This window comes from Bos javanicus, chromosome 13 (genome assembly GCF_032452875.1).
Source record: "Bos javanicus breed banteng chromosome 13, ARS-OSU_banteng_1.0, whole genome shotgun sequence".
NCBI lineage: Eukaryota > Metazoa > Chordata > Mammalia > Artiodactyla > Bovidae > Bos > Bos javanicus.
Window position 1 is genome coordinate 36,563,496 of NC_083880.1, and position 12,075 is coordinate 36,575,570.

Sequence of the window (12,075 nt, forward strand, 5' to 3'; positions counted from 1 at the left end):
TTTATTGTGTAATGTTCTTTTTTTACCCCTGGTAATATTCATTATCCTGAAGTCACTTTATGTGATATATAACATAGCCACTCAAGCTTTCTTTTGCTTATTGTTTGCCTGGTACATCACTTTCTTTTACTTTAACCCATCTGTGTCTTTCAGACAGGATAGTATTGGGTCTTGTTTTAGATATACAATTTAATAATAAGTGTGTTTTATTGATATGTTTAAAGTTTAATATAGGGCTTCTGTGGTGGCTTAGACGGTAAAGACTCCACCTGCAGTGTGGGAGACCTGGGTTTGATCCCTGGGTTAGGAAGATCATCTGGAGGAGGGCATGGCAACCCACTCCAGAATTCTTGTCTAGAGAATCCCCATGGACAGAGGAGCCTGGCGGGCTACATTCCATGGGGTTGCAGAGAGTCTGACACAATTGAGTGACTAAGCACACACATATATGTTCATATTAAATTTACATTTAACTATTGATATGGTTGGATTTAAGCCTACTATTGATATTTTATGATTTGTTTTCTCTTTGGCCCCTTGTACTTTTCAAAATTTTTCTTTGTTCCCCTTTCCTGCCTTCTTTTGGGTAATGTGATTATTTTTTTTCTTTTTTGATATTAATATATTGCTGACTTTTTGGCTTTATCTCTATGTGTAATTATTAGTTGTTTTCAAGATTTTTCCTTTTGATTTTTAGCACTGATTATGATGTATTTTTTGAATTTAACCTGTCTGGATTTCCCAGATTTCTCAAATCTGAAAATTTATGACATTCATCAAATTTTTGGCCGTTTTTTTTTCCAAGATTTTTTTTTTTGACCCAACCTCTTTCCCCTCTACTCTGAGACTCCAGTAGCACATATGTTACACCCTTTAAGGTGGTCTCACAAGTTCTTACAAGTTTTTTCCCAGAGCTTCTCTGTTGTTCAAATTTGATGATTTCTTGTTTTTTTTTTTTCTTTTTTTCCTCTCAAGATCTCTGACTCTTTTCCTCATTATCTGTTTTGCTGTTTATCCCACTGAGCAATTTTTTTTTCTTTCAGGTATTTTCTTCATTTGGGAAATTACTAGTTCTTTTCATAGTTTTTGCTTATTTTGTAAGAACTGTACGTTTCCATTCATTTCAAGTGTGTTTAGTTTTACCTTCTGAAGCTTAGCCACTCTCTCGTCTTAGATGATCCCAGCATCAGGGTTATCTTAGGGTTGGCATCTGTTGATTGTATTTCTCCTTGAGAATTGTTCACCTTTACCTTGTTATGTTTGTCGAATCATTTGTTCCATATCTTGGATGTTCTGAACATTATTTCATATAGACTTTGGGTCTTACTAAATTCTTCTGGATTATGCTGTTTTTAGCAGGCTATTAACCTGGCCAGGCTCTTCACTGCTTCTGGTCTGTGCCATGCATGTGACCCTTGGGGTAAGAGAGACTTAGACATTGGTTTACATCTTAGTTCGTTTCTCAGAGCCTCTGTTGTGCTTCTTCGGGTTCATCTCAGTCATCACAACTTTTGTGGGATCTCAGCTGCACAGCCTGCTGCTCCACAGTGCAGCTCTGAGATAGAGCCTCATCCTCTGGGCAAAGTCAAAGAAGAGAAGAAAATTAAAACGGGAACCTTCACCCCTTGGAGGCTTCCCTTCATAGCTCAGTTGGTTAAGAATTTGCTTGCAATGTAGGAGACCTGGGTTCAATCCTTGGATCTGGAAGATCCCCCTGGAGAAGGAAATGGCAACCCACTCCAGTATTCTTGTCCAGAATCCCATGGACAGAGGAGCCTGGCAGGCTACAGTCCATGGGGTTGCAAGAGTTGGACACAACTTTGTGATTAAACCACCACCACCACACGTCCTTGGGGCTCACCTCTTAGGCCTGACTTCCTTTTACACTCTGCCTGCTTTTGTTTGCTTCTCCAGAACCCCTAGATCATTGCTTTTAGTGTGCCGTCCAGAGGTTTCAGTTGTAATCAGTGGGACAGACAGGCTGTGTTAAGCTTCCCCACCAGCGTGAAGCTGGAACTCCTATCATACACAGCTTGCCTCTGTGGAGACAGGCATTCCCAATCAGCCTCCTCAGAACTGGACAACACAGTCCTCACTGACATATTTCCTACCTAGTTTCAAAGGGTGTTGGGGCAGAATGAAAACACAGCATCACCCCAACTACCTTTTCAGGTAAATTAATGCTCCCAGAAAACTGTATCAGCATTCCATTGTGAGCTCCAATCACAGTGATCTGCAGTGTTTTGGGTGCTGCTTTACATGAGCACTGATTGTCTAGATCCATGATCATTGAACTAAAATATATCCAGGTAAAATCTTTAATGAAGAAGTTAATTTTTTATTTTTTAAATTTATTTGGCTGCATTGAGTCTTAGTTGTAGTGCATGAGCTCAGTAGCTGTGGTGTGTAGGCTTAGTTACTCCGTGGCATGTGGGATCTTAGTTCTCCGACCAGGGATCAAACCTGCGTCCCCCACGTTGCAGGGTGGATTCTTAGCCACTGGACCACCAGGGGAGTCCTGAGGCTAATTTAATTGTGGGTACTTACTCCAGGAGTTGGTGATGGACAGGGAGACCTGGTGTGCTGCAGTTCATGGGGTCGCAAAGAGTCGGACATGACTGAGAGACTGAACTGAACTGAACTGATCTTGCCCTAAATCCCCTTTGTCCCTTGATCTTTGGGTTCCTGGCACCTGACCTGTAAGTTGAATGTGGATCTGTCTAGTGAGCCAGGTGCCTTAGTTTCTAACCACATACTGCCTGCTCTTGTCACTGGATGTTATGCTCTAGGCCAGCTCCTAGGGCTTTCTTCACTTTAATTTTAGTTGTTCAGCCTGTGACATCACTCAGCCTGCAGTGACTGCTCTTAACTGTCTCCTTCTTGGAATTCCTTAGGTTTCTGAGACCTGATTCTTAGGGGAAATTCTCCTTTCATCTCTCCAAAGGGGTGTTAACTCCAAGATACTCCCACACTGGAGATGCTCAGTGTTGATGCTTCAAAGCAGTATAGTCAGTGAAGAGTCCTATGTCCTTTGCTATGCATTTCTCCCCACTAACGTGTCCTTCCTCTTTGGAGTTTTCCAGGCCTTGAGTAAATAATTCACCACATTTCTTCATCAACAACTAAAACACCCCTTTTTGTGACTTAGGTTTCTCTATTACAAACTGAGATCCAAGTGTAATGTTTTCTTACTCTCTGCTGTTCCCAACTGCTTTCAAACTGTCCCAACTCTTTTTTCAGTTTTAACTTGTTTCTTAGGCAGGTCCCGCCCTTCCTGAGCCCTGTGTCATAACAGTGGCTGATCTGTATTGAGTCCAGGCACTGTGCTCAGGGGTATGCTGTTATTATTTCCTCAGCCCTCACTGTGGCTATGAGGTAAATACTTTTCATGTCCCCATTTTACAGAAGAAGAAACTCAAGCACACAGATGAGAAGTAAGTCACTGGCCCTGGATCCAGCCTCTAAGCCATGGAGCCCATTCTGCCCCAGACAGTTAAATACTTGAGCCTGTTCCTCATCTCCCTATGGAACACTGCTTTTGATCTGCAAAATCAGGGCTATGTCCACACTGTGTGCCAGTCCTGAATATCTTACTTTTCTCTTTTTCCCTTTGGTTTAGGGCCCTCCATTCATTTTCCTAACAGATACCTCGACATGCTGTCAAAGTTCAGTTCCGAGTCTCTTGAGAGCCTCTCTGTGCACAAGAGCCCCGGCCTGAGTCACATTTCCTCTGGCGGGGGTTGGGCCAGGGTTGGGTCAGCTCTGCCTCCCCCGCGCTGGCCACAGGGGGCACCACATTGCACACGGCATGACCGGTCCACTTTCCGGATCCTTGAGTTTGCCAGCACTTCGCTGAAGCATCCTAGCAGGTTTGGCTTCTCTCTCCTCCAGTCTGCCCCCATATTCGGCTGGCCTGCACCCTGCAGCCCTCTCGGCCACCAGGGAGGATTGCTGGGCTTGCTTTTACTATCTGCTTTGTCTACAGCCTTCAGTACGCCAGTCCTGTCATGCTGGTGTAGACAGAGACCCCTGCTATCCCTGAGGCCACCAGCCCTGACTCAGCCAGCCCGGACTCCAGCTCTTCTCAAACTTCAAAAGGCATTTGAGTCACTTGTAAATCTTGTAAAAATGCAGGTTCTGACCTGGGAGTCCCAGGTGAGGCCAGAGATTCTGCATTTTGCTTTTTACCTGTTGCTCCTTGTGACACTGAAGTGCTCAGCCCATACACCCTAGTGAAGCCCCTTGCTCTGTTTGGTTGGGTTCAGTTGCCAATGCGTTCTTTGTTGATTGTTGCCAACTGGCTGCAATTTATTGAGTTGACCAGAAAGTTCATTTGAGTTTTTCTATAACATCTTATGAGAAAACCTAAACGAACCTTTTGGCCAACCCAAAAGGTTGGGTTGAGCAGTATTTTGATTTTCTACTTTTCTTAACATCACACTTCCATTTTGTTCTTTGTCATGCATATGTTATAATGATGGTTTTAAAACTTCTGATTTTGTCTTAATAGACAATCTGTTGTCTTACTCTATTCTGAATTTGCTCAGTGATATTTATCTATTTATTTATTTTGATATTTATCTATTTAGAGCAACTGGTTTATTATTATTTTTAATCTGAAATTTTTTATTGGAAAAATAAGTTTATATGAAACTCTAGTTCCTTACACTTCATTTCCCTATTTGGGAACAAGTGCTGGTAAAAGATAGTTTTTAAATAATGCAGAACTTTTAAAGTCCATATTATTGCATTATAGTAGAACAGACTTAATGGAGAATACTGGTCTTATTTTTTTGTGATGTTAAAGTACATATTATACCCAGGCAAATAGAATATCCTGTATCTCTATGTGAAATAGAGAGAGAAAATCACATTAAAATACTAAATTCACACAAACTACTTCTCTTGTTTCTACTAAAGGAAGGGTTTGGAAACCTTTTAAAATCAGGAATGCTTGTACAGGTGGAAGTGTGGAAGTGGCCTTCAGCTGTGTCTTTTGTCTTCTCCTGCGCTGTGGCCTCTGTAGACTGGGCTTCTAAGAATTTCCCATTATTCACTTTCTTCTATGTGCTCACCACTCAGAAAATCTTCCAGCTTGTCCCATATGGTACTGTTGAAGGTATCCGTTTATTGTCTCGAGGAATCTCCGTCTATTAGGTCCCATGATGGTATAGTGCAGGACAGCGTGGACGGTGACAAGCAGACTTCTGGGCAGGACAGGCCTATCCCTCTTCAGTTCTGTAATTGAGTATCTGGGAACACGACACCTGTACATTTCAAATGTCCTCTAGCTGCAGTTTCTTCATCTAAAAAATGAAAAGAGCAAGAGTACCTGCTTTCTAAGTTTGTTTGAGAGCTAAAGGAAATATTTACAACGGGTTTAGACCAATACCTGGCCCTACTAACGTTTTAGTAAAATGGAGCTCTTGTATCTTAGCTAAAAATACTATTGAAATGTTCAAATATGAATAGGCTTCTGCTGATTTGGAAGCTCAGTGTTCAAAGTACTTAATAAATTAGATCATTTAGCCATTTATCATCATCTAAAAGAGTGTGTCCAGCAGTGAATTAAAATTTTGGAAATTCTCATTGTTCGTGCATTAACTGTTTGCCTTTCCTGATTGTAAAAATTATATTTAAAAAATAGTTCTCAGATGCTGTAACGTGTGTGTGCTAAGTTTTCAGTTGTGTCCAACTCTTTGTGACCCCATGGACCCTAGCCCGCCAGGTTCCTCTGTCCATGGGATTCTCCAGACAAGAATACTGGAGTGGGTTGCCATGCCCTCCTCCAGGGGATCTTCCTAACTCACGGATCAAACCTGCATCTCTTATGTCTCCTGCATTGGCAGGCTGGTTCTTAATCACTAGCGCCACCTGGGAAGCCCATAATGTACAGAGATGGAAAGAATATAAGCATATTCCTCCAGCCTCATTTGCTTCCTCGCAGTATTCGCAAAGCCACTGGGAATGATGGTGTTTGCCCTGAAACTGTTAGATAAGTATCATTAAAAGGCTGTTCAGAATCTCTACATTTTTTTTTAACCATAATATTGTCTGATTTTAATTCTTGGACTTAATGTTCAGGAAGTTAAATTATCCAAGTTGTTCACATGACAAAAATATGACAGGGGAATTTGAACCTTGATCAGAAGTATTTAATTTTCTCTTCATTTTGAAAAGATGCTATTTCAAGCTACATTTCAGCCACTAAAACATCTCTGTGACAGTTTCTGTTATATTCCCATCTGCATTTAAAAGTATTTTCCAAAAGTATGTTAAAACTAAGTATACTAAATTTATATTTAGTGCATTTAGTGCATTTTCTATATGTTAAAACTAAGTATACTAAATTTATATTTAGACCATTTAGTGCATTTTCTATATGAGTGTTATCTTTAGCGAAACCTGACTTTTTAAAGAGTAAAGTAATAAAGCCAAATACTAAGTGCGTGTTTGCAGAGAGAAAGCTTTGGTGTTAAAACGCTACTAAAACATTTCACAGCTTAAGGCAGTAAAGAGCACAAATTCATCTTGCAGATAGTCAGACAATTTGTGACTTGTTCTGTCTGGTTATGAGACATAGGAGGAAACTGACAATAAATCTTTCTGTATATTTCACGTTTCTAGCTTAAGCATAAAGTACTATTCCTTCTCCTTTCTGCAGAGTCTTGTATGTCGCCTAAAGTCTGCCTTGGGGAAGTAGTTTGAATAAATTGACCTTTATAAGACTGTCACCATTTTCCCATAAAACTGGCAAAACAAAAAGTCTTCCACATAAAGCAGAGAGGAAAGTAAGCAGTCAAGACTAACTGTAAATGTTAATATGTTTATCAGAATTCCTGTAACTTTTGTTGAAGGTTGATTGAATGTTGGTAGGAATTAAGAGTCTGCTCTGCAGGGTTTTATATGGACAACTGTAAACACCAAAGTTATAAATGAGTCTATGAGTGTGTGATGGATTTAAAATTATAATCCTTGTATATAAGAGGTAAATATGATCTTTATTAGAACCACAGTTGGCTTTTTATGCTGTTGGTCTGTCTTACGTGTTTATACTCTGGCAGCCTTTCTGGGTGTAAATCACACTGATGTTCATTCAGTGGATTTGTGTGGGAAGGAACAGATGGTGCCTGGCACTGTTCTAGATCTGTGAGTCCATCACTGAAGAGCACAAACATTGTTTCCCTGGGAAGGATATATAGACAGAAAACATATTCATAATAAATTATTAATAAATAATAAAGTCAATCATATTGTACTTAGAGGGTGATAAATGATGTAGAAGAACATAAAAGCAGAGTAGAATCAGGGGACTTGGGCATTGGCCATTTTAAATAAAGATCATGGGAGCCTCATTGAAAAAGTTGCATTTTTGAACAAACTGTTAAGTAAGGAAATTATCCATGCTCTGTTCTACTCAGCTAAGGGAGACTCAAGGAGGGTTTTATCTTGCCTTTTAGTTTTATTGCACTCTTGTCATAACCCTGAGTCAAGGGTGAGACAAATACTTAAAAGTCATTCTTATCTAAGTCTGGTGTAATAGCTGCTTTGGAAAAAATAATGCTGTTTCAACAAGCTTCCTACTTCCTTTTTCTTTTCATTCTCCCTCTCCTTTTTTTCTTCTCCTCCTCCTCCTGACAGCAACATAAAAATTGATGCCTCATTAATTGTATTTTTCTCTCACTATGAAAGCAACAGAAAATCAAGGAAAGAAAATCAATTTCTCTCAAGGCTCGTTATGAACTGCTAAGTTGCTATGTTTTCTATGTAGTTTGATTCCCAGGGAACTTTAAATTGAGCTTTATAAACAGATCTGTCACTCCCCAACACAAAAATCCAGCCACCCACTAATGTGATCATTATAAGATTGTGAGTCAGCTTGATTGTTTTTATTTTATGCCTTGAGCAGCAAATATAGTAGAGCTACAATATGATAAGTAGACTTTTTATGACGTGGGTCTGATCCAAGGGATACCCAGAGATTTCATTTGATTTGTTTTGCAATAAATCAAATGAGTAAGTGTGGCTTTTTTAGGTCACAAAAACAGTTTGGATATTTATTGCAGTCTTCAGTAATTCTGATGTTTCATCGGATAGTAAGAGTGACAAGTCTGGCCAATGTCTGGGAGAAAATGCAGAAGGATTGTCATGTTAAGCAGTACAGGTACACTGGAGGTGAACACGCAGTAAAAGCTGCATCTGTGTCAGTTGCTTTCCACATAATGTACCGTCTTCATGTTTGTGCCAACCCATTCAAAGATCAGGAGCAGAAGTGACTAGTACTTGGCCAGAGCAACAGATTTCTTTCCAATATACAATTTACTATCAGACGTAAATAAAATTATCTTCTCATACACTATGGCTTTTAGATGAGTGTACAGTATGTTAAAACTAATTGGGCTAATCTCTACCTACATGAATCTCTTTCTGAGTAGTTTATTTCCTAACAGATTAATACTATGATTTTTAGCATATTGATCTTTTATGTGTAAGGTACCACCCATCCCGACGTACATTATTAAATTCATCAGCCTTAAGAAAAACTACAACTAAATTCTGTACTTGATGTTTACAAATGAGAAATTACTTTATGCTAACTCTTTGTAGGACTACATGAGTGTCATTTGAAAAAAATACCATATTTCATTGGTCTCTGTAAACATGATTTTCACAATAGTAATACATTATTGTTCTAGTAAATAATTATTCACTGTTCAGTGACTCAGGCTTTGTGCTATAACATAAATAAGTAGGTGGTTGAAGTTTCAAAGTACATTGTCAGACAGTGTGGTTTTTTTATTTATTTTTTTTTATGTAAGACCATCATAGCCTCTTACATAGAGTGTAAGAACACCCTCATCCAACAACATGAGAGAGAACTCTACACATGGACATCACCAGATGGTCAATACTGAAATCAGATATTGATTATATTCTTTATAGCCCAAGATGGAGAAGCTCTATACAGTCAGCAAAAACAAGACCTGGGGCTCACTGTGGCTCAGATCATCAGCTCCTTATTGCAAAATTCAGGCTTAAATTGAAGAAAGTAGGGGAAAATCACTAGGCCATTCAGCTAAGACCTAAATCAAATCCCTTACGATTTTAAACAGTGGAAGTGACAAATACATTCAGGGGATTAGATCTGATAGACAGAGTGCCAGAAGAACTATGGATAGAGGTTCGTAACATTGTACAGGAGACAGTGACCAAAACCATCCCTGAGGAAAAGAAATGCAAGAAGGGTAAGTGGTTGTCTGAGGAGGCTTTACAAATAGCTGAGGAAAGAAGAGAAGCAAAAAGCAAAGGAGAAAGGGAAAGATACACACAACTGAATGCAGAGTTCCAGCGAAGAGTAAGGAGAGATAAGAAGACCTTCTTAAATGAACAACGCAAAGAAATAGAGGGAAAGAATAGAATAGGAAAGACTTCAAATTTCCTTTCAAATTTCTGCCCCATGCTGGGATTCAGAGTGTGTAGGGTTCTGTAGTTGTCCTTTAAGAGTGGGGTCTCTATAGAACACTCTTTTGGACTCTGTGGGAGAGGGAGAGGGTGGGATGGTTTGGGAGAATGGCATTGAAACATGTATAATATCATTTATGAAACGAGTCACCAGTCCAGGTTCGATGCACGATACTGGATGCTTTGGGCTGGTGCACTGGGACGACCCAGAGGGATGGTATGGGGAGGGAGGAGGGAGGAGGGTTCAGGATGGGGAACACATGTATACCTGTGGCGGATTCATTTTGATATATGGCAAAACCAATACAATATTGTAAAGTTAAAAAAAAAGAGTGGGGTCTCTATTCCCCACAGCTCTCCGGCTCTCCTGAAAGTAAGCCTCTCTGGCCTTTAAAGCCAGAGTTCTGGGGGCTCATCTTCTTATGTAGGACCCCTAGGCCAGGGAGCCAGATGTGGGACCTGGATGTGTTGCTCTTTGGGGAGAACCTCTGCAATTGTAAATTTCCTCCTGTTTGTGGGCCACCTACCTCGGGGGGTGGGTCTTGACTGTACCTTGTCTTCACGCCTGCGACCCATCTCGTTGTGGACTTGTTATATCTTTAGTTGTGTAAGGTCTTTTCTGCCCGTCTTTAGGTTGTTCTCATTGATGGTTGCCCTGTAAATGTTTGGTAATGTTGGTGTGCTCATGGTGGGCGGTGAGCTCAGTCTTCCTACTCCACCATCTTGACCCCACCCTCCAAAATCTTTCTTTATAAGATAAAAATAAAGGCATTTTTACATTAGTTAATGGGCATATTTTCCTAAATGTAAAGCTTTAAATAGAAATTTTACTAGCATCATTTTATTAACCCCCAAATGGGCTGTATTTCTGTGGCTGAAATGAATGAGCCTTTATATAAAACCACACACAACACATTTGCCTACTCTCAGAAAGGAGTTACTAATTAAATGCATTCAAGTATTGAAAGTAATATGCCTTTCTGAAGAACACAAGACATATTATCACTGCTGTGGTATTCTGGGTGAAAATACATAATAAAATCATAATCTACAGCCAAAAAAGAAAAATATATACCTTTCTAATTATCTTACTTCTCCATTTAATGTATTTTTTATAAGAATTTCAATTAATGCAGATGACTTATGACTTTATTCTTTCTAGAATTTGCATGCAAAATGATTTTCTAAATTCTTATGAGATTAAAAAAAAACCAGACACTTATTTACGTTTCTGCTTTGAATAGAGTCATTCCTTTGTTTTTAAAGCTAGCAAGCCCATCCACTGTATGAATAACATTTACCACAGGCATTCCAAATTAGTGAACTCCAAAATGATTTTTTAATGTGCTTTTTTGGCTTCTCCTTTGATATCATCAGTCCGTTTGATTTTCCTTAGTCCTGAATCAAGAATCTGAATAGACATGCCCTCTGTATGTTGTCCAGACCTGGTATGCTTGTCATCTTCATTAAGTTTAGTTTAGAGTTCTCAGAAGTTCTGCACAGGGTAAGTTTTGAGTTCACTGGATTTGACTTCTGCCATTTTTTGTAGCCCGAGTCTTGTATTCCACAAGTATAACTTTTCATCACTGTTTAAAGTGTGAGGCAACTTGGAATGGGGTGAAAGACTCTGTGAAGTTATGGGTCACAGCTACAAACAGCTGAGCACCTCGTTACCTGAGCCTGTGTCCTGTCAACATTCTTTCGATAAGATGATGGATTGAGTGGAAAGAATGTGGACTCCTGAGCAGACACACAGGCTTCTGAATACCAGCTAAGCCACACTCCAGATGTGCGATCTTGGGAAAATTACTTGCCCTTTCATCATCTCGGTTTTCTCATCTGTAAAGCGAGGATAATAATACCTTTCTTGCAGGGATGTTTTGAAGATTAGTCATGGTGTATGTGAACCACGTAATACAAGCCTGACCTCATTGTATCGTCATCATCTTTGCCTTTCCAAACCCTCTTGTCTGTGATTTAAATATGCGCTATTTAAACTGTCTTCTCTGCTTCTCTTTAGCATGAACAACTACTTGCTCAGTCGTGTCTGACTCCTTGCAACCCCATGGGCTATACAGTCTGTGAAATTCTCCAGGCCAGAATACTGGAGTGGGTAGCCATTCCCTTCTCCAGGAGATCTTCCAAACCCAGGGATCAAACCCAGGTCTCCCACATTGCAGGCGGATTCTTTACCAGCTGAGCCACAAGAGAAGCCCTGGACAACCACAGCTCGACACAAACTCTAGAGTAACTTATTTGTATACATATGTGTCAGTGCATTTCACCAATTGTGATAAAAAATTTATACACTGACAAGCAGATGAATGTGTCTGGTTACAGGTGTATGAATGACCCTAACTCTGTGTGCATCCCTAAGCCAACTGTGGTGTAAGTAGTCTAAATACAAACCATTCAGCTAAAAATGTGAGTGTATGCCCTTCGATCCCTGGAGAAGGAAATGACAACCCACTCCAGTATTCCTGCCTGGAGCATCACATGCACAGAAGAGCCCGGTGGGCTGCAGTCCAGGGGTTGCAAAGAGTTGGATGAGACTGAGCACATGCCCTATGGCAGAGAACAGGGCAGGAGTGTAGATATAAGATGTGATCTTAA

General features: G+C 40.0%; 1 protein-coding gene and 1 long non-coding RNA gene across 10 annotated transcripts in view; one reads left to right on the top strand and one right to left on the bottom strand.

Moving 5' to 3' along the window:
• The window catches only part of MPP7 (MAGUK p55 scaffold protein 7), a 225,267-nt gene that overhangs the window by 194,150 nt on the left and 19,042 nt on the right, over positions 1–12,075 (top strand). The window lies entirely within an intron of this gene.
• Positions 1–12,075, bottom strand: part of LOC133259148 (uncharacterized) — a 184,644-nt gene that overhangs the window by 93,932 nt on the left and 78,637 nt on the right. The window contains exons 3-4 of one of the 9 annotated variants that reach the window (XR_009740283.1): positions 9,990–10,117; positions 940–5,306 (exon numbers count right to left, since the gene is read on the bottom strand). The exons of 4 other annotated variants lie outside the window; for them this stretch is intronic. This is a non-coding gene — a long non-coding RNA (uncharacterized LOC133259148). Of the gene's footprint in view, positions 1–939; positions 5,307–6,031; positions 10,118–12,075 lie in introns of those variants that run through there. 4 more of the 9 variants (XR_009740285.1, XR_009740284.1, XR_009740280.1 and 1 more) reach the window with 4 other exon arrangements.